Consider the following 23,218-nt stretch of genomic DNA (forward strand, 5'->3'; position numbering starts at 1 on the left):
CTCGGGAGGCTGAGGCAGGAGAATGGTGTGAACCCGGGAGGCGGAGCTTGCAGTGAGCCGAGATTGCGCCACTGCACTCCAGCCTGGGGAACAAAGGGAGACTCTGTCTCAACAACAACAACAACAACAACAACAACTATATATATATATATATATATATATATATATATATATATATATATATGTATGTATGTATTTGAGTGGATTCTTCAAAATCCATTTAATTTGGCGGATGTTAAAATATAAGGGTATTTAAATATATTTATCTAGAGTTATTAAAACATACTCGGAATGAACTATTACCAAAGTGAATTCATATTTCCCAGAGTTTTAAAAATATTATTTTGGCAATTATAGGTACTGATGAGAAGAAATTAGAACCACAAAGAGGCGATTCTAGAAACAGCATTTTTCTTCTCTTATTTCCTATCCCAGATCCTTAGTAGTTGAACTACCTTCATATGAATAGAAACCCCATCTCTACTAAAAATACAAAAAAAAAATTAGCCGGACATGGTGGCACATGCCTGTAGTCCCAGCTACTCAGGAGGCTGAGGCACGAGAATCACTTGAGGCCAGGAGGCAGAGGTTGAAATGAGCCGAGATCGTGCCACTGCACTCCAGCCTGGGCGACAGAGTGAGACTCAGTATCAAAAAAAAAAAAAAGAAAACAACGAAGGGTGAGCACCAAACCTATTTACATGGCAGTATAAAAATAGAGATCATCTCTATCTTGAGGTTCAAAGAACTTTAGGGAAATGTCAGAACACAGATCGTTTTCTGTGCAAAATACTTCCAAGCTCTATAAATTCAGAAAGAAAAGAATAAAATAAATAGCATTATATTCATCTTGCAATCCCAATATAAATATATAATTACAAAAACTTTCACTTAAACCTTTGTGTTTTTTATTTTTATATCTTATATTCCTATTTTCAATATATAAATTTAACTCAATGATATGTATATATATATATACACACATATATGTGTGTATATATATATGTTGTGTTTATAAATGTTCTGGGAACAAGATAGTATCTCAGTTAAACTTTGTAAATCACCTTGGATGTTGAATATTTTCATTAATAATAGCTTTTGTGAACTTATTATTTTGGAATTCAAAATTAGCTGATCCACCAAAAAAAAAAAAAAAAGAACACAGGCTCGGTCGGCCAGGAGTGGTGGCTCACGCCTGTAATAATCCCAGCACCTGGGGAGACTGAGGCTTGCAGATTGCTTGAGCTCAGGAGTTCAAGACCAGCCTGGACAACATGGCAAAACCCTGTCTCTACAAAAAATAAAAAATTAGCTGGGTGTGGTATTGTGCGCCTGTAGTCCCCGCTACTTGAGAAGCTGAGGTGGGGACGATCACCTGAGCCCAGGGAGGTTGAGGCTGCAGTGAGCTGTGATCACACCACTGTACTCCAGCCTGGATCACAGAGTGAGACTCTGTCTCAAAAAAAAAAAAAAAAAAAAAAAGAACACATGCTCTGGAGTGGGAGAAATCTGGAATCGAAGTTCTGCCTTTCAATCCTTGGAAGAGATTTCGGGCAAATTAGTTAACCTCAATCATTCTTCATTGCATTTGTGAAGTCTCACAGGACCAATATGAAAATACACATATAAAATATTTAGCACAGTGCCAGGCACAATATAATAATCAATAAATGCAAGCTTTTATTTTCTATGTCTCAAAAACCCCTAGGGACAGCACTATATTAAAGTACTATCCAACAATACTCCAGAAAACATTAAATGATTTTCAGGAGACTCTATTTAGGAAGGCAGAAAACCATATATTTTCTAAAGTTTTTCAGTAATGAACCATGTTGGCAAGGGATATGCTCCAGTGACCAGGATAATATCTCTTCTACATTCAGCAATGTAGAAACATGGCCCAGTGAAAAAGTTTACAAAAATCAGGCCTCAAACCTGGAGTCTCTTACTAAGTTCACAGTTACATATAATTACCTACATGTAGCCATTTTTCCTTCATAAAATGATACATACACTTATCTAAGCCCTAGGAATATATATAAAGACAACCGTGGCTGGGCACACTGGCTCACGCCTATAATCCCACCACTTTGGGAGGCCAAGGTGGGTGGATCACCTGAGGTCAAGAGTTCGACACCAGCCTGACCAACACGGCAAAACCTCGTCTCTACTAAAAATACAAAAATTAGCTGGGTGTGGTGGCATGTGCCTATGATCCCAGCTACTCAGGAGGCTGAGGCAGGAGAATCGCTTGAACCCTGGAGGCAGAGGTTACAGTGAGCCAAGATAGCGCCACTGCACTCCAGCCTGGGCAACAGAGCGAGACTCCATCTCCAAAAATAAAAAATAAAAAATAAATAGCCAGGCATGTAGTATGCGCCTGTAGTCCCAGCTACTTGGGAGGCTGAAGTAGGAGGATTGCTTGAGCCTGGGAGGTTGAGGCTGCAGTTAGCAGTGATTGTGCCACTACACTCCAGCCTGGGTGACCGAGTGAGACCCCCATCTCAAAAAAAAAAAAAAAGACATATATATATATATGTATATATATAAAAAACACAATGTATGTACTATATTATATATATACACATGTACATATACATATATATAATACAATCATGTGGCTCAAATATGAAATAAAGAGGTTTATAAAGGGCAGGCTCATTCCCAACTCTATCTCCCTTCCATTCAATTCCATTTGCCCCACCAACAGGTAACCACTCAACAGATTCTTGTGTATTCCTCCAGAATCTCTTTAGGCAAATTAACAAATATATGTTCTCTCCTTCACTATCTACACAAAAAGGAACACAGTACACACCAAGCTCTTTTTATAGTCATAGTAACTTAAGATACATGTTTTTCCTTTTCAGTACATATAAGTTTCTCATTCTTATTTTGTAGTATGCAATTGTTTGCTATTATAAATAACATTGTAGATTTCATTGTATATATGTGTGTGTGTGTGTGTGTGTGTGTGTGTGTGTGTGTGTGTATCCCTGAACTAGAATTGCTAGATCAAAGGAAATTTTTTTTTTAAGACAGTCTCGCTCTGTCGTCCAGGCTGGAGTGCAGTGGTGTGATCTCAGCTTACTGCAACCTCCACCTCCCGGGTTCAAGCAATTCTCCTGCCTCGGCCTCCGGAGTAGCTGGGATTACAGGCGCACGCCACCATGCCTGGCTAATTTTTGTATTTTCAGTAGAGACGAGGTTTCACCATGTTGGCCAGGCTGGTCTCCTGGGCTCAGGTGATCCGCCGGCCTCGGCCTCCCCAAAGTGCTGGGATTACAGGTGTGAGCCACTGTGCCCTGCCAAGATCAAAGGAAATTTGCATATTTATTTTTTTAACTTTTATTTATTTAAGTATACTAATATATCCAAAATAATGTATGTAATACATGTGTATCTTTATATAATGCTGCCAAATTGCCTTCCATGGGCAATGTACCAATTTAAACTCCTACCTCCAACGTATGAGTGTCTTTTACCCCAGAGTCTTGACAACAAAGAGTGTTATCAAACATTTTGATTTTTAACACTCTGATAAGTTAAAGCAAGGAATCTCAGTGTGGTTTCAATTAGCATTTATCCTACACATGAGGGCAAGCATCTTTCACATAAACAATCGTTAAAGTCAGGAATAAGCCAAGATTTCCTACTACCAACTGAGGAAATAAAACAAGACCTACACATGTTAAAAAGTAGGAGACAAAACTCAAAACTTGCAGACTACATGTTTATCTATCTAGAAAATCCAAGAAAATCAACGAAAAAACTATAACTAACAAGGAACTAACAAGAGTTCAGCAAACAGGCCAAAGACAAAATCAACATACAGAAACCTGCCATATATCTCAGTAATCATTACAAAATGTAATTTAAAAAAACAACTATCGACCAGGCACAGTGGCTCATGCCTGTAATCCCAGCACGTTGGGAGGCCCAGACGGGTGGATCACCTGAGGTCAGGAGCTCGAGGCCAGCCTGGCCAACATGGCAAAACCCCGTCTCCACTAAAAATACAAAAAAATTAGCCAGGCATGGTGGCGCATGCCTGCAGTCCCAGCTACTCAGGAGACTGAGGCAGGAAAATTGCTTGAACCAGGGAGGTGGAGGTTGCAGTGAGCCGAGATCGTGCCACTGCACTCCAGCCTGGGTGACAGAGCAAGACTCCATCTCAAAAACAAACAAACAAACAAAAACAATTATCCTGTTCGTAAGAGCAACAAAGCTATAAAATACTAGTCTAGGAACAAACTCAAGAAGAAATATACAACACCTACATAAAGAAAACCATGAAATTTTACTGAAATACACAAACTACACCATGTTCCTTGATGGAAAGACCCAATATCAACATCTTCACAATTCCCCTCCCCCCACTATTGTTCCAAAATCAATGCAATTTCAATCAAAATCCCAAAGAGATGTTTTTATCTGAAACTGACAAGCTGATTCTCTAAAGAGCAGAAGGAAAGCCAAGAAAATCTTGATAAAGAACAACAAGAACTTGCCTTACCAGATAGTAACATATAGTTACAGTAAGTTAAACAATGTGGTTTTAGCACAGAAACAGACAAATTAGCTTAGCTGGCATGGTGGCATGGGACACTAAGCCAGGAGAATCTTGTGAGCCTTAGGAGTTGAAGGCTGCAGTGAACTATGACCATGCCACTGCACTCCAGCCTAGTCAAGAGAACAAGATCCCGCCTTTAAAAAATAAAAAATTTAATTTAAAATAGACAAATGAACTAATGAAATAGAACTAGTACAGAAACAAACACATGTATGTATAGGAATGCAGTCTATGGTAAAAATGGCATTTCAAATTTGTGAAGAACAGGTAGTATAATAAGTTGTGTTGGGATAACTGGTTATCAATTTTGAGGAGTGGTAAGCTAAAGCCCTACCAAAAACCAGTCACAAAAATAAATTCCATGTGGACTTAAAAGCTAAACATAGGCCAGGCGCGGTGGCTCACGCCTGTAATCCCAGCACTTTGGGAGGCTGAGGCAGGCTGATCACGAGGTCAGGAGATCAAGACCATCCTGGCTAACACGGTGAAACCCCGTCTCTACTAAAAATACAAAAAAGTTAGCCAGGCGTGGTGGCAGGCGCCTATAGTCCCAGCTACTCGAGAGGCTGAGGCAGGAGAATGGCGTGAACCCACGAGGTGGAGCTTGCAGTGAGCCGAGACTGTGCCACTGCACTCCAGCCTGGGTGACAGAATGAAACTCTGTCTCAAAAAAAAAAAAAAAAAAAAAAAAAGTAAGTACAAGTGGCCAATACATGTATGGTAAGGGGATTACTCAAACTCATTAGTAAACAGAGGGGTACAAACTCAAATGATTCAGTATCATTTTTCATCTATCAGGATGCAAAAAATAAATATCTGTTAAGTTTGAGAATTGTATAAGAAATTTGGTATTCCATGCACTGTTGGCAGCTAAACTGGAATAGCCTTTTCATAGGGCAAATTCCCAGTATCTAGTGCATAACTGTCACCCAGCAATTCCAATCCTTAGTAGTATCGCTTGAGAAATATTCCTGCATGTGAACAAATATGTAGGTACAGGGCTTTTTTAAACTGAAACATTGTTTTAAATAGCAAAACAAACAAACAAACAAAATCAACCTGAAAAGAACTTAAATATCCATCTATAGGAGAATGCTGAAATAAACATGGTACGTCCATACTGTGAAATAATAAGCATCTGTTTAAAAAATGCAAGATGGATATATACTGATATATAAAAATCTCCTACATATATATACTACAAGGTGAGAAAAGTAAGTTGTAGTACAACATGTATATTACATCTACATACTATTTGTGTTAAAAAAAAAAACCCACAAAACTATGTATTTCTAAATGTATTCACATATGGGTGAATGCATATAAAAAAGGCTAGAAAGACATACTCTAAACTGACCCTAGTAGTCAAAGCTAGAGAAGCACACAGGAAGAAATACTATGTATCAATCAAAAAGAATGAAGTGAACATATAAATACTGATATGAAAAGAGCCCTAAGTGACACTCTTCGGAAGAAAAGTCATAAAATATATATCACATACTTGTTATTTGTATATGTACAAACATATGCATGCAAATACAGAGAAAAAAGGACTATAACTATTCCACAACCAACTCTTTTTTTTTTTTCTTTCATCCTTATTTTGGCAACCATGGAACCAACTCTTAACAAATGGTTATCTATGAGAGGACAGGAAGTTGGGTTAAAAGGCGTTTTAATCTAATGCTATATTACTTTAATCCTTTAAAGAAGAGTTGCCCATTAACAATCTGTACAAAAGAGTCAGTTAAAAAGGCCGGGTGCGGTGGCTCATACCTGTAATCCCAACACTTTGGGAGGCTGAGGCGGGAGGATCACTTAAGCTCAGAAGTTTGAGACCGGCTTGGGCAACATAGCAAGACCTCATCTCTATTTTTACAATAAAATAAAATACTGGCTGGGTGCAGTGGCTCACGTCTGTAATTCTAGACCTTTGGGAGGCCAAGGCGGGTGGATCATCTGAGGTCAGGAGTTTGAGACCAGTCTGGCTAACATGGCAAAACCCCACCTCTACCAAAAATACAAAAACTAGCTGGGTGTGGTGGCATGCACCTGTAGTCCCAGCAACTCGGGAGGCTGAGGCACAAGAATTGCTTGAACCTGGGAGGTGGATGTTGCAGTGAGCCAAGATCTCACCACTGCACTCCAGCCTGGGTGACAGAGTGAGACTGCATCTCAAAAACAAAACAAAACAAAACAATAAAATAAAGCAGAAAGACAATGCACGGAATGGAAGAAACTTTGCAAATCACATATCTGATTAAGGTCTAGTATCTAGACTGTATATTTTTTAAAAAACTCTTAAAACTCAACAATAAAAAGACAAACAACCAAATTTTTTAATGAGCAAAGAACTTAAATAGACATCTCTCCAAAGAAGAAATACAAATAGTCAACACGCCATGAGAAGATGCCCAACATCATTAGGGAAATACAATTCAAAACCACAATGAGATACCAGTTCATACCCATTATGATGGCTATTTAGAAAGAAAAATAAATAAAAATAATTTTTTAAAAAACAAGTAAAAAACAGAAAGCAACAAGTGTCGGTGAGGATGTGGAGAAATGGAACCCTCACACATGGCTGATGGCAATGAAAATTGGTGCAACTGCTATGGAAAACAGTTTGGTGGTTTCTCAACAAGTTAAACATAGGGCCAGGCACAGTGGTTCATGCCTGTAACCCCCATACTTTGAGAGGCTAAGGCAGGAGGATCACTTGAGCTCAGGAGTTTATGACCAGCCCGGGCAACACAGGGAGACCTTGTCTCTACCAAATGTAAAAAATTAGCCTGGTGTGGGGCGTGGTGACACACACCTATAGTCCCAGCTACTCAGGAGGCTGAGGTGGGAAGATTGCCTCAGCCTGGGTGGTTGAAACTGCACTAAGCCATGATCATGCCACTGTACTCCAGCCTGGGCAACAGAGCCCTGTCTCAAAACAAAACATAACATAGGATTATATATGACCTAGCAGTTGCGCTCCTAGGTATACCCAAAATAAATGAAAACAGGTATTCAAACAAAAACTTGTATACAAATATTCATAGCAGCACTATTCACAAAAGCCAAAAGGTGGAAACATCCCAAATATCTATGAACTGATAAATGGATCAACAAAATACGGTATATCCATACAAAGGAATAATACTCAGCCATAAAAGGGAATAAAGTAATGTTACATGCCATAACACAGATGAATCTCAAAAACATGCTGAGTGAAAGCCAGACACAAAAGGTCATATATTATATGATTCCATTTATGTGAAATATGCAGAATAGACAAACATTAATGGTCACCTGGGACTTGGAGGAAGGGAGAATGGGGAGTGACTGCTTACTGGGTACAGAATTTCCTTTTGAGGTGGTGTTAGCTGCACAACATCATGAAGTTACCTAATGCCACTGTACAACTGTACACTTTAAAATGGTTGAAATAGGGCCAGGCGCAGTGGCTCACACTTGTAATCCCAGCTCTTTGGGAAGTCAAGACAGGCGGATCACCTGAGGTCAGGAGTTGGAGACCAGCCTGACCAACATGGAGAAACCCTGTCTCTACTAAAATACAAAAATTAGCCAGGCATGGTGGTGCATGCCTGTAATCCCAGCTATTCGGGACGCTGAGGCAGGAGAATCACTTGAACACAGGAGGCAGAGGTTACAGTGAGCCAAGATCGTGCCATTGCACTCCAGCCTGGGTGACAGAGAGAGACTCCATCTCCAAATAAATAAAATAAAATAAAATAAAATGGTTAAAATGGTAAGTTTGTATTACATGAATTTTATCACAATTTTTAAAAGTTACTATGCTACCAGCCTGGCTAACATTGTGAAACCCCGTCTCTTCTAAAAATACAAAAATTAGCCGGGTGTAGTGGCGGGCACCTGTTATTCCAGCTACTCGGGAGGCTGAGGCAGGAGAATCATTTGAACTCAGGAGGCAGAGGTTGCAGTGAGCTGAGATCGCACCATTGCACTCCAGCCTGGGTGACAGAGGGAGACTCCCTCTCAAAAAAAAAAAGTTACCATGCTAAAACACAGAAAACAATGTACTTCATTTCTTTCAGCCAGGCACAGTGGCTCACGCCTGTAATCCCAGCACTTTGGGAGGCCGAGGAAGGTGGATCACAAGGTCAAGAGTTCGAGACCAGCCTGGCCAATATGGTGAAACCCCATCTATACCAAAAATACAAAAATTAGCCGGGCGTGGTGGCATGCACCTATAATCCCAGTTCCTCGGGAGGCTGAGTGAGGCAGGAGAATAGCTTGAACCTGGGAGGCAGAGGTTGCAGTGAGCTGAGATCGCACCACTGCACTCCAGCCTGGGTGACAGAGCAAAACTCTGTCTCAAAAAAAAAAAAAAAAAGATTCACGAGAAAAACATATCCCTGAAAGGGCATCAAAGCTCATTTCTGTAGTGAGTCAATCTCAACATTTGCCAAACCAAATCTCATAACAAGCTCTATCAAAACAATTAAAAATTGTACCAATTCTACTTTTGAAGCTTTAAAATTTCTGAATGAATGTCTTATAGATGTCTTTTAGTCATCAAATATCTCCTAACAGCATCATAAATGTTACGATCTCAAACAAAGGTGGAAAAGACCCACTCGTTTGAAAGAATTCTGGCTTTCGGCCAAGAGACAAAATCGAGTATATCTGTAAATAGAGCTGGTCTACTTATATCGAGAGACTGAGAAAGGACGGGTTTTTTTTCTTATACACAATTCCTTCCCCACGAAAACATATACAAAAATTTAAGCCCTCCAGGAACAACAGTTAACTGTGGCCTGTCAGGGAGGCGGAAGGAGGGGAGAGTACTAGGGAAAAGAGCCAACTCATGCTGGGCTTAATAGCTGGGTGATGGGTTGATAGGTGCAGCAAACCACCATGGCACGCGTTTATCTGTGTGACAAACCTGCACATCCTGCACATGTACCCCGGAACTTAAAAAATAATAAAATAATTATTTTTAAAAAAAATCAGTTAAATATACTAATAAGTATTATTTAAAAATAAAAAAAATTAGGCCCTCTGTTAATTATTTTTATTTCAATTATCCGACTAGAAATCTGATAGCGGGCCCATGCCTGTAATCCCAGCACTTTGGGAGGCCGAGGCAGGCGGATCACTTGAGGTCAGGAGTTTGAGACCAGCCTGGCCAACATGGGGCAACCCCATCTCTACTAAAAATACAAAAATAAGCCAGGCATGGTGCCACGTGCCTGTAATCCCAGCTACTAGGGAGGCTGAGGCAGGAGAATTGCTTGAACCTGGGAGGCGGAGGTTGCAGTAAGCCAAGATCACGCCACTGCACTCCAGCCTGGGTGACAGAGCGAGACTCCCTCTAAAAAATAATAATAATAATATCCATTATTTTCTTTACTTCTGCCTACTCTGGTTCTTTGCAGCCACTGGCTTTATCATTTACCGGCTCAGCAATGAACAATATAGTAAAAACAAAACTCTATGGAAGAAAGTTAAGTCAACACTACAGAAATCTAACTCCTAAAACTATAATTATTTAAGCAAATGTAAACTTGTGATATGAAGATCAACAATGGTCTAGAAGTCAGAACTCCGGGGTCCACCACTTACTAGGGCATGTCTTGTTTTTCTGGGCTTCATTTCTCTTTCAGATAGAAGGAGAAAAATACCTTTCCTACCTGCCTCCCAACCAAAGTACCGTAATAAAATTATGTACAAGGTATGATAGAACTCTAAAGAGGGGGACCTAACCTAGCTTGGTGGAGGATGCTGGGAAAAGGAAGAAAGGGAAACCAGGAAAGGCTTTCAGGAATAGCTGGTGACAGATGTTAAGTTTTAAAAGAATGAGTTCAAATTCTAGGGGAGGGGGAGAGAGAGCATTCCAGGTAGAGGGGGACATCAGAAGCAAAGGCAGAGAGAGAAACACCATAAATCTGTTTATGTTATTCCCCTTCTTAAACAATCAAGAGTTCCTAATTCACCCCAGCCTCAACCTAAGATTCCAGCCTTATCTCATTCCATTCTCCAAATATACCATGCTTACACTTTCAAGACCCAAAATGTGAATGTCCTTCACTCTAGAAACATCTAGTTCAAAACTGGGAGGCCGCCTTGCCTGGTTGAGTTAGTGCAACATTTCCAGGCTCTTACAGTGCCTTTATACTTCTACTGTACTATTTAATACATTAAGTATTCATCTCAATCTGAGAGACTATGAACAGAATATGACCTTTTGTATTCAAACTGCGGGTAGCCTAAACAAGGATTACACTCTTTCCAATATCAAAGCAGAATAAAAGAAAAACAGCATGGGAATGTTCTCAAGTTTGCAACATTTCCAAGAAAACTAAATATATATCAGTAAAATGTGTAAAAAACAATCACAAAACATTAAAATCCATAACCGTTAATCTTGACCCAGAACAGAATGAGACCAGGACAAGACATCCTTATCAGAAGATAAGTATTCAGAGAACAAAATGTTCACGTAATCTGTTGTAATTTAAACTCACACCAAAAAGCGAGTGCCAATTTTCAAAGATAAATTCGGAATGACCAAAAAAACATGTACAATTATTTTAGTTCAAAGTCAGCTTTAGTGGATTTTTTAAGACAGTCTCGCTCTGTCGCCCAGGCTAGAGTGCGGTGGCACAATCTTGGCTAGCTGCTAGCTGCAACCTCTGCCTCCCAGGTTCAAGAGATTCTTCTGCCTCAGCCTCCCAAGTAGCTGGGATTACAGGCACGCTCCACCACGCCCGGTTAAGCTTTAGTGCATTTTTGCTATCCTTTAATGCAAGGTATCTTTCCCTTGAGCTGTCGAGTTTAAACAATTTTTAAACTCATCAATCCAAAGGATAGAGACCGTCTTAAAAGACACCTGCTGCTCTGTCACATACTAAGACCTCTTCAAAAGTTCTCTTGGTATTACAACTTACTATAGATGAAAAACAGATAACGGTATCTCCAAAAATTGGATACAATCACTACTATGCAGAAGATTTTCACAACTCAAAGGCTGTTTTATTCATATAATTGTCTCAATCAACAGTAACTCTTAAGAAAAAATAGCCATACTATTCGCATCTGTTTTGAGGGTTCAGTCTCATTTTAACAGTCTCTCAACCCCCAAGATACGGAGATACTCACGTGCAGGATTTCCACCCACACCCCATTATATAAATGTTTCACCACTTTTAACTAGTCAAACAAAACCTCTTTCAGTACAGTGAAGCCACCTCACCACTTTCATCCTCACCTATCATACCATCTCCTCCCCATCCCCAACCTGTCAGTCACACAACACACACCACCCCTTCCCAAATAACACCTCAGAATCTCCTTGAGCCTAACACATTTACACAACAAGCCAGCAATAGTCCTCACCCCATCCTGTCCCTCACACATCAGCTGAACCTCTGAAATAAATCTACTCTTTCCTTCATCCTATTCCCATCAATACAACTGAACTTCCCACACCCGAAGCGATCTTCCCTTTCAGTAGCTTCAATCTCACTTAAGTGATCACTCAGTCCTTTGTCAACCGTCTCCTGTCCCCCTTCTGTATCCTCCTCACCTTCCCCGTCCCCTGGTCTTCCATCAGCTCCCAAAGTTGTCACCCCTCAACAACAACCAAAAAAAAAATCAAAAACAAAAAAGAAAACAAAACAAAAAACGCACCTCAGCCTCAAACCTGCCCTTCCCCACTTTCCCCCTTTTCATTTTCCTCTCCGCCTATTCAGCAGTTTCGACAGCCCCTTAGCCCCGAGCCCGGCCTCGTCCGGTACCGACTGGTGAAGGCACTCACCCTGCTTCGGTCAAGCCGCCCCCAGCTAGGGCGCTTACTCCTAACAGACTCTTGGCCGCCGCTGCCTCCCTCCATTCATCCCTGGCCCATTCATCTCTCAGCCCGATCCCAGACACGCCCCCCGGCCTCCTCCCTCTCTCCTAGCGCCCCGGCCGGCCCGGGACCCTCACCAGATTAGAGGCTCTGGCAGAGGAAGACTCTCTTACTCTTTTCGCTTCTCCCTCGCCCTCTCTCGAGCCTCCTCTCGCCCCACGACGAGCCACACCGTAGAACAGACACATACACACACACCACCTCCTCCTCGATCGCCTCCTCCGATGCTTCTTACTCCTCTCCTCGATGTCTCGAGCTCCGCTCCGCGTCGTGTGCGCTTGCGCGCGCGAGCGTCTCCCCGCGAGCCCACCGGGCCAGCTACGGCCGGTAGGTAAAGAGCGGGCGGAGAGAGGGGAGCGGGGTACGAGCCCAAGCTCGCGCTCGGCCCGGAGCTGAGTAGACGCACGCGTACTCCAGCCAGGGAATTCGGACGGGTAGGAGAGAGGGGCGGAGGGGGGCGGGGAAGGGAGGGGAGAACAGAAGAGGGGGAGGGGCGGAGAAAGCCAACGGAGCAGCCCCAACTCGGAACCGCCCCTATCGCAGCGAGGTGCCGAGTGGCCAGCCAACTAGAGTGCGCGCACGCCTCCCGCCCCCCTCGGCGCCGCGGGAGAGAGGGATGCGCGTCGAGGAGAAAGGCTTCTCCCCCTTCCAAAGAGAAAATCTCTTAGAGGAAGCACGCGCGACACCTCCTGTGTGTTCCGAAGCGCTCTCGCTTTCTCTCTCTCTCAGCTGCCCTACCCTCTCCCCTCAGAGAAGAAGAAGAAAAGTCCAAGCACACACTACTTCCTAGCCCCCCACTGCCCACCCTTGGGTCTCCGCGAGCCTCTGAATGCGGTAGCGCCGCTGTTAGGAGGTGGTACCCGTCGGCACCTTTTCGCCCGCCACCCCTGACTCCCTTTTTCCAACTCCCGGGATTTCTCGCGAGACCCATACCTGCCGGCTTTGGGATTAGAAGTCGAAGCACAGATTTACAAATACTGGCCTCCCAGTTACGTTGCGGGGGCAACAGCCACGGCATGTCTCCCCCGCCCCCCAGGACCGCAGTGCGCGCGCGCAGGGGCTGGGAAACGACCAAAGCAGGGATGGGAAAGGGAAGCTATGAAACTGATTTTTGACGGCATGTAACCGCTAGGCCTGGGCACGTGCCCTGCGCCTCGCAGACGGGTGCGATGTACCCTGGGAATTGTAGTTTTTCTTCCCACCTATGGTCCGACTCCCACCCTCAGTTTTACTTAGGCCTCTGACCGGGAGGGGGATTACCGACGCCATTTTGCCGGGAACAATGGCCCTCGGCCCTGATGGTGGCAGGTGGGGGAGGGAGCAATGGTTTTAAGGGTTCGGTGAACCTCCTCGGCCCCTTGGTGCCATAGCAACCCCTTCAGAAACCTGGTCCCGCCCCCTCGCCGCCGCCAGGCTTCTAGAGCGCGCGCATGCGGAAAGGCTGCCTCCCACTGAGACTGGCTCTCTGTGTCTCCCACCGGCCACCTCCTTGAAAAACTCCCAGATCCTCTAGTTGGTAGTGAATGCTGCCTCCTTCGAGCTTTCGGTACATGTTAGCCTCGGCGCAGCGGCTTCAAACTGCTTCCTGTGCTATGCCAGAAGCAGTATAGAATTGTTTCCGTCATTCTCCCATGAATAATCCCGGCCCGACAGAGGAGGAAATTGAGGCTCAGGAAGGGAAATGGACATGAATTGCTCAACTTCATACTATTTGTGGAGTTAGAACTTGAACCCAGGTGTGCTCACTTCAGAGCCGAGGCATTTTTCAATCTCCCGGGAGTCATCTGGTGGCGCAGCTAAAGGGCAGGGCATTCTTTTCGAATGCCCCTCAAGCTAGGAGGCTGTGTGGGAAATATCTGACTAATGCTTTCAGCCCTCCAGCCTCGGCCCTATCACTGAGTTATCCCTTCTCCACTACCTATTTTTCTTTTCCTGCTGTAGGCCTCAGAAATCTCAGTCTTTTTCAGCTCTTTAAAACAGCACAATCAATACATTTAACTCAGGTTTCCAAAGTCCAAATAAAGTGTAATGGTTTATCTTTGACTTTGTAAGGGGGGGGTGAGTATAATGGTGGGAGGCCTTGTAGCCCTATCTCTTGCCTCTGTCCCTTCTTTATTAATTTCCATATTGCCAGAATATGTAAGGAAACCGGACCATGCCCTTAATACATTCAAACTCCCATCTTTCCGTTTTGACAACGGAGGGAGATGCTGAGGAAACAATAGGGCTATGAGGTCCAGCCACTAGAACGGTGGAGATCTTCCTTCCTGGCCGATTTGAAAGAGCAAGGTGTGGTTTCTCCAAATAGCTTCACCATTCTACCTTAAGAGTCTCTGAAGTCTCAATTAGCTGAAAAATGGATGGGGTCTCCCACGCTCCTTTCCTCACTGTCCCTGAAGATAGTCCCTTTTCCCTGTTGATTGGTTGACTAGTGTAGGAAAAACAGAGGAAGAGTAGCTGAACAACCACTAAGGGGCAATCTCAAAGTTTCAAAGGTTACCAATTTATCCCAAGTCTTTGTAGGTCCTGACTCCCATGAGATGGCAACTAGAAACTTGTGGCCACCGTTTCTGTTTCTCAGTGTCACCCTATTCCCACCACTGCCACACACATCACCTTTATGAAAAGCAAGGCATCTAGCTCAGTTGTGACCTGCTCCTCTTCCCTTGTCTCTGAGCCTGATGATGTAGGTAATGAATAAAGAACAACACTTGGAAATGTTAGCCCTTCAATCTGCTTAGATGTTAATTCTTTTGAGCAGTACCTCTTTGATAGTTGAATACTTGTTAAAAAAAAAAAAAAGCTATTGAGTAGAGTGACTTTTATGACCTTTAGAAATTTGAAAATCAAACAAGTCGGCTCCCCATCCAAATACAGGTCCTTCTCAATTTAGACCTTTTATTGACATATGTGCTCTTCTGTTTGGGACAATCTGGTCTGTAACTCAGCACAAATGCCACTGTAGGCAGAAAGGGGAGCGGGCAATTCTAGCTAATCACCAAGGTATGACAGGGAACATTCCCTTCCTACCCACTGGTTTCCACTGACTCTCAAGTGACATTTGCAATGTTCCTACTCATCAAACAGAAATTTTGATTTATATTAACTATTTGTAGTTTGGTTTTACATTGTTCCAGGAAATCATCCTTCCAATAATCTAATTCATTTTTTTCTAGAGGCTCCGGTGCCAATAAATTACAAAAGATTTAACTGGAATCATTTTTAAACCCCAAAATCCCACAGGAGTGGGGGTAGGAGGTTAGTTTCATGGCCCTACTATCTGTTGGTCTCTTTCCTACCGCACAGGATGGTAACTCCAGTCAACAAGATGGAGCTGAAATGAACCTCAAAGTTTGTAGTTAGCTGACTACTGCAACCATGGGTAGAGTTGTGACTGTTTCTGGAACTTAATTTCTGACCCTGTGCCCTCTTTTTAACCAGGTTATTGGGGCGAGGAGGTAAACAATGTCCATCATTCTTGATGTTCATTTCCCTTAACCCAAGTGATACCACAGTTTGGGGATCTTAGGTAATGTCCAGGCATGGGTGTAAGTGGAAGTGGAGTAAGGATATCTGCTTCTAGTTATTTAGATCCTGGCAGTTTGTGCTGAGCCCTCTGCCCACATGGGTCCTTTCCAGTGCTGTGGTCCTCTCCAATGTCTCTGCGACACGGGGCACAGAATTTTTCCCGAAGTCCCAATAGATACTGGGCCATCTACCTAGACATTCCACACAGCTCTTCCTCTCTTGAGTCTTCCCCATCAGCTAGGTGTTGCTCCTGGGAAGCTGAGGCTAATCAATGCTGCTTGAGCTCCCACAGAGATCTCTCTCTGCTCTTGTTGTCTCTTCCTCGCAAGGAGAGGGGAGTGAGGAAGAGAAGAATCATTTTTTAGGTTTGTGCAACTCTTTCTTCTAGTTTTCTGGCCCAGATACTTGGTCTCTGCCCCTACACCCTAATACCCCTTGCTTAAGGACTTATGTTTTGGGAACACAGAAACCAGAAAGAGTGACAGAGTATTTGTTTTACTGCCTTGCCACCTCCCTCCCCTGAGGTACACCACAAAGGTATGTTATTTTGGGGGCAGGGACAGGTAGAGAAAAAGAAAAATACAGGAAAGAAAAAATATATTATATTCTCTAAATAATACTGAGCCACATTCTCCTTCTATTAAATGTTAGCATCCCAGCAAGGGAAAGTGTACTTCTCATCCAGGTGCCTCTGTTCAAGGCAGTAACTCCCAGGGCTTGGATGTCTGGGTGATCTTTTCTCCAGGCAAGTCTTTCCACTTGGGGAATTTCTCACCAGGATCATCTAAGGGTTATTAATGTCCTCCCAGAAGGTTCTCTTTCCTCCCAGCACAAGTTGAGTATTCCTTGAGTAAGGGCATACTCAGAAGTGAACAGCTATCTTTGGCTTAGCGACTGACTTAGAAACACTCCACGTTTCAGGCTGGATAATGCAATTTCTCCAGCCTTGCTATTGGTCTAGTTTCTTCTTCCTAGATGCAGTCTTTCCACATGTGCCCAGAGCATACGTCAGGGGGCAATCTATTTTTTTTTTTTTTTTTTGAGACGGAGTCTTGCTCTGTCGCCCAGGCTGGAGTTCAGTGGTGCAATCTTGGCTCACTGCAACTTCCGCCTCCCGGGTTCAAGCGATTCTCCTGCCTCAGCCTCCAGAGTAGCTGGGATTACAGGTACGTGCCACCACCCCCGGCTAATTTTTATATTAGTAGAGACGGGGTTTCACCTTGCTGGTCAGGCTGGTCTCAAACTCCTGATGAACTCGAACTGAGGCTGGGATTACAGGCTTGAGCCACTGCGCCCAGCCATCAGGGAGCAATCTTAAGGTAAATGTCTGTGCCTTGACAACTGACTCTCAGAATGCCTATAAATGACTAAGCCCACATCACTTCTCTAAAACTTGCAAAGTGTCCAAGATCTTAACTCCTCTGCAAAATTCCCATGTGGCCAGACTACAGAGCCTGAGTTGGGGTTGCTGTAACAGCCCCTCCCTCTCCAGAATAAGATCAGTTCTTTAAGAAATGTACAGTCTGACATAGTATATTCTTTTGAGAATCAGAAACTTCAGTCTGCTGGGCTAACTAACCAGGCTTCATTTGCTGACCTGCCTTTCCTTCCTCTCCCTCCATTCCTTCCATGGACTCTCTGGATCTATTCCAATAGTCTGTAGTAGTCTTTCAAAACAGTCTTGTCACAAATCCCTCATGTAGCAGGTATGAACTGTAGTCTCCCCACTAAGGTGTATAATAATAATAGTAATAACAACAATAATAATAATGTCGGCTAATAATCCAATAGCATTTACTATGCGCTTTATACAAGCCCATTGAATCCTATGAGGTAAGTGCCATTATTAACACCAGTTTTCAAATTAGTAAACCAAGGCACAAAGAAGTTAAATAACTTGCTCACAGTAACACAGCAAGTAAGTTTCAGAGCTAGAATTTGAACCCAGTTAGTTTAGTAAAGAGTGCATGCTCTTAAACATTTTTTGTTGCATCTGTCTTTATTGTCTATGATTCCATTTAACTTTGGACTCCAATATCCCCTATTCCTTGGGGTTGAAAAATAACCTATATTATTCTTGATGTTCCTCCATCTCAGGTTCAAGCCACAGTGCTAAGACCTGGGAACAGAGGTCCATTAAATCCTTAATCATAGCCAGGCACAGTGGCTCAAGCCTGTCATCTCAGCACTTTGAGAGGCTGAGGCAGGAGGATTGCTTGAGCTCAGGAGTTCAAGACCAGTCTGGGCAATGAAAAAAAAAAATTTTAGCTATGTGGCCACACAGGTTAGCAGTCAGAGGTCCATTGCCTCTTCCCGCAGTGTTCCTTTATGGTCTGGCAGGCCCTTGTTACACTGGGTCCCTCCCAGTGACTTGGGAATTTTTGTTAAAGTTGCCTAGAACAGCCTCTGTTCTCTCACGTTTTGCTGTCTACCCAGGGATGGTGCCAGGAAGCAGAACACAGGTCCTTTCTACCGGGAACCCAAGGATCTCCCTGATAGCATTATATTATCCTCAGACCTAGGGGGTAGGAGGGGCTAGAATCTCTCTTTAGGGTGGATAAAATCATTCTCCCTTTATATTTTCTGGCCAAGACAATTTGACTACACCCTAACCCTCTTCCCCTAAGGACTTCGGCTTTCGAAACACAAAAACAAAGAGATGGGCAAGTAAAATCTGCTCTTAGTCTCTTGCCACATCCCTTCCCCTAAAACAATAAAACCTGGGTCGGGGTGGGGGAAGAGGGTGAGGAAGACAGAGAAATTAAAAGCAATAGGACGGGCGCGGTGGTTCACGCCTGTAATCCTAGCAGTTTGGGAGGCCGAGGCGGGTGGATTACCTGATGTTGGGAGCTCAAGACCAGCCTGGCCACCATGGTGAAACCCTGTCTCTACTAAATACGCAAAAAATTAGCCAGGTGTAGTGGCGCGCGGGTGTGTGCCTGTAATCCCAGCTACTTGGGAGGCTGAGGCAGGAGAATCGCTTGAACCCGGGAGGCGGAGGTTGCAGTAAGCCGAGACCACACCACTGCACTCCAGCCTGGGCTACAGAGTGAGACTTCGTCAAAAAATAAATAAATAAATAAATAAATAAATAAATAAAATATAAGTAAATCTCAATTTCAATTATGTGCAAAAAAGACAGTTTATTTAATAAATGGTGCTTAAAAATTGGTTATCCAGCAAGAAGTAAGCAAAATTAGGTTCCTACTTTATACCATATACAAAATTAAATTCCAGATGAGGGCAGGAACAGGAGTTCAAGACCAGCCTGGGCGACATACTGAGACCCCCTCATCTCTACAAAAAAAGTTAGCTGGGTGTGGTGGTGCTCGGGAGACTGAGGTGGAAGGATTGTTTGAGCCCAGGAGGTCGAGACTGCAGTGAGCTGTATTCATGTCACTGCACTCCAGCTTGGGCAATAGAGGGGGCCCTCTGTCTCAAAAAAAAAAAAAAAATCCAGATGAATGTCCATTTCCCTACATGCATCCATTGCTGCTAGGAGTATGAATCACTCTTATCTTTTTTTGTTGTTTGCAAAGTAATCTGGAAGAATCTAATAAAATTTAAAATCTATGGTATTAGTTCAGAATGGTTTGGGCTGCAAGCAACAGAAAATCTGACTAATAGTAGCTTAAACAAATAGAGTTTTGTTTTCTTTCTCACATAACAAGAAATCTAGAGGGACACAGATGCTAATATTGGATCAGCTGCTCAACAAGTTCATTAAGAACCTAGGCTTCACAAGACAATCCTAAGCAAAAAGAACAAAGCTGAAGACATCATGCTACCTGACTTCAAACTATACTACAAAGTTGGCTGGGCGCGGTGGCTCACACCTGTAATCCCAGCACTTTGGGAGGCCGAGGCGGGTGGATCACCTGAGGTCAAGAGTTCGAGACCTTCGAGACCAGCATGGCCAATGTGGTGAAACCTTGTCTCTACTAAAAATACAAAAATTAGCCAGGCATGGTGGTGCATGCCTGTAGTCCCAACTACTCAGGAGGCAGAGGCAGAAGAATTGCTTGAACCCAAGAGGCGGAGGTTGCAGTGAGCCAAGACCGCACCATTGCACTCCAGCCTGGGCAACAGAGCAAGGCTCTGTCTAAAAAAAAAAGCTATACTACAAGGCTACAGTACTACAGTAACCAAAACAGACATATAGACCAATGGAGCAAAACAGAGACCTCAGAAATAACACCACACATCTACAACCATCTTTAACAAGCCTGACAAAAACAAGCAATGGGGAAAGGATCTCCTATTCAGTAAATGCTGCTGGGAAAACTGGCTAGCCATGTGCAGAAAACTGAAACTGGACCCCTTCCTTACACTTTACACAAAAATTAACTCAAGATGGATTAAAGACTTAAATGTAAAACCCAAAACCATAGAAACCCTAGAAGAAAACCTAGACAATACCATTCAGGACATAGGCATGTGTAAAGACTTCATGACTAAAATGCCAAAAGCAATTGCAACAAAAGCCAAAATTGACAAATGGGATCTAATTAAACTAAAGAGCTTCTGCACAGCAAAAGAAACCATTATGAGAATGAACAGGCAACCTACGGAATGGGAGAAAATTTTTGCAATCTACCCATCTGAGAAAAGGTCTAATATCCAGAATTTACAAGGCACATAAACATATTTACAAGAAAAGAACAAAAAACCCCATCAAAAAGTGGGCAAAGGATATGAATAGACACTTCTCAAAAGAAGACATTTACACAGCCAACAAACATATGAAAAAAACTCAACATCACTGATCATCAGAGAAACGCAAATCAAAACCACAATGAGATACCATCTCACGCCAGTCAGAATGGCGATTATTAACAAGTCAGGAAACAATAGATGCTGGTGAGGCTGTGGAGAAATAGGAATGCTTTTACGCTGTTGGTGGGAATGTAAATTGGTTCAACCATTGTGGAAGACAGTAAGGCGATTCCTCAAGGATCTAGAAGAAGAAATACCATTTGACCCAGCAATCCCATTACTGGGTATGTACCCATAGGAATATAAATCATTGTACTATAAAGACAAATGCCCTCATATATTTATTGCAGCACTATTTACAATAGCAAAGACATGGAACCAACCCAAATGCCTATCAATGATAGACTGCATAAAGAAAATATGGTACATACACACCATGGAATACTATGCAGCCATAAAAAGGAATGAGATCATGTCCTTTGCAGGGACGTGGATGAAGCTGGAAGCCATCATCCTCAGCAAACTAACACAGGAACAGAAAACCAAATACTGCATGTTCTCACTCATAAGTGGGAGTTGAACACTGAGAACACATGGACACAGAGAGGGGAACAACATACACCAGGGCCTGTTGTGGGATAGGCAGTGAGGTGAGGGAACTTAGAGGACGGGTCAATAGGTGCAGCAAACCACCATGGCACACATATACGTATGTAACAAACTTGCACATTCTGCACATGTATCCCATTTTTTTAAATAAATAAATAAAAGAACCTAGGCTTCACCTCATACCTGTTAGAATGGCTATAATCAAAAAAATGAAAGATAACAAGTGTTGGAGAGGATGTGGAGAAAAGGAAACCCTTGCACACTGTTAGTGGAAATGTACACTAGCACAGACTTTATGGAAAATGGTAGGGAGGTTTCTCAAAAAATTAAAAATAGGGCCAAGCACGGTGGCTCATGCCTGTAATTCTAGCACTTTGGGAGGCCAAAGCAGAAGGACTGCTTGAGCCCAGGAGTACAAGACCAGCCTGGGCAACATAGCAAGACCCAATCTCTTATAGAGGAAAAAAAATGTTTAAAAAATTAAAAGCAGGATTATCATATGATTCTGTAATCCCACTACCAGGTATATATCCAAAGAAAATGGATATCAGTGTATCAAAGAGATATCTGCATTCCCGTGTTCATCGCAGCATTATTTACAACAGTCAAGACATGGAATCAACCTAAGTGCCCATCAATGGATGAGTGGATAAAGAAAGTGTGGTATATACACAATAGAATAGTATTCTTCCTTAAAAAAAAGGAAATCCAGCCTGGCGTGGTGGCTCACGCCTGTAATCCCAGGACTTTGGGAGGCTGAGGAGGGAGGATGCCAGCTGCTCAGGTGACTGAGGCAGGAGAATCGCTTGAACCCGGGAGGCGGAGGTTGCAGTGAGCTGAGATGGCACCGCCGCGCTCCAGCCTGAGTGACAGAGGGAGACTGTGTCAAAAAGTAAAAAAAAAAAGAGATATGTAAGTCCAAAGATACTGCCATATTACTAGAATCTCATTCAATCATTAGTAATCAATCTGGTTCATCATATTGTATAAATATGTCTTCTAGGGTGAGGTCACTCAGGTTTGCAGGCTTCCATTCCATCTTGTTAGGTTCCAAAAGCAGGAGTGGTCTTGGCAAACATAACTCTTTCAGGCATCTGGGGTAAGTGAGCTAGAAGACAATGTCATCTCTTGTTCTTCAAAGTGCTAATGTATCTCTTTTTTGTTGTTGTTGGTCCTTGTATGTGACAATCAAGGTGTCAAGGTGTTAATGTAGTATTGGATTTTTTTTTTTTTTTTTTTTTTTTTTGAGAAGGAGTCTCGCTCTGTCCCCCAGGCTGGAGTGCAGTGGCACAATCTCGGCTCGCTGCAAGCTCTGCCTCCTGGGCTCATGCCGTTCTCCTGCCTCAGCCTCCAGAGTAGCTGGGACTGCAGGCGCCCGCCACCATGCCCGGATAATTTTTTGTATTTTTAGTGGAGACGGGGTTGCACCATGTTAGCCAGGATGGTCTCAATCTCCTGACCTTGTGATCCACCCGCCTCGGCCTCCCAAAGTGCTGGGATTACAGGCGTGAGCCACAGTGCCCGGCCACCCATTTATTTATTCTTTTAGCCTCAGCTACTATTTGTCTTTCTCTTCATTTATCTCCAAATTTTTCCACCTTGTGTTTTTTCGGTTATTTTCTTTTTTCTTTCTTTCTTTTTTTTTTTTTTTTTTTTTTGAGACAGAGTCTCTGTTGCCCAGGCTAGAGTGCAGTGGCACAATCTTGACGCACTGTAACCTCCACCTCCCGGGTTCAAGCAATTCTCATGCCTCAGCCTCCCAAGTAGGTGGGATTATAGGCATCTGCCACCACGCCCGACTAATTTTTTTGTGTTCTTAGTAGAAATGGGGTTTCACCGTGTTGGCCACATTGAGATACCATCTCATGCCAGGCTGGTCTCTAACTCCTGACCTCAGGTGATGT

At 43.1% G+C, this 23,218-nt stretch overlaps 1 protein-coding gene across 6 annotated transcripts in view; it reads right to left on the reverse strand.

Moving 5' to 3' along the window:
* WNK3 (WNK lysine deficient protein kinase 3) overlaps positions 1-13,617 on the reverse strand; it is a 166,013-nt gene extending 152,396 nt beyond the window's left edge. Inside the window, exon 1 of one of the 6 annotated variants that reach the window (XM_055376524.1) lies at positions 13,395-13,617. The gene's annotated coding sequence lies outside the window, so the exon portion shown is untranslated. Of the gene's footprint in view, positions 1-12,538; positions 13,267-13,394 lie in introns of those variants that run through there. The other 5 variants (XM_055376521.2, XM_055376522.2, XM_055376520.2 and 2 more) reach the window with 5 other exon arrangements.
* Between the last annotated feature and the right edge of the window lie 9,601 nt (positions 13,618-23,218).

Source organism: Gorilla gorilla, chromosome X (assembly GCF_029281585.2).
Source record: "Gorilla gorilla gorilla isolate KB3781 chromosome X, NHGRI_mGorGor1-v2.1_pri, whole genome shotgun sequence".
NCBI lineage: Eukaryota > Metazoa > Chordata > Mammalia > Primates > Hominidae > Gorilla > Gorilla gorilla.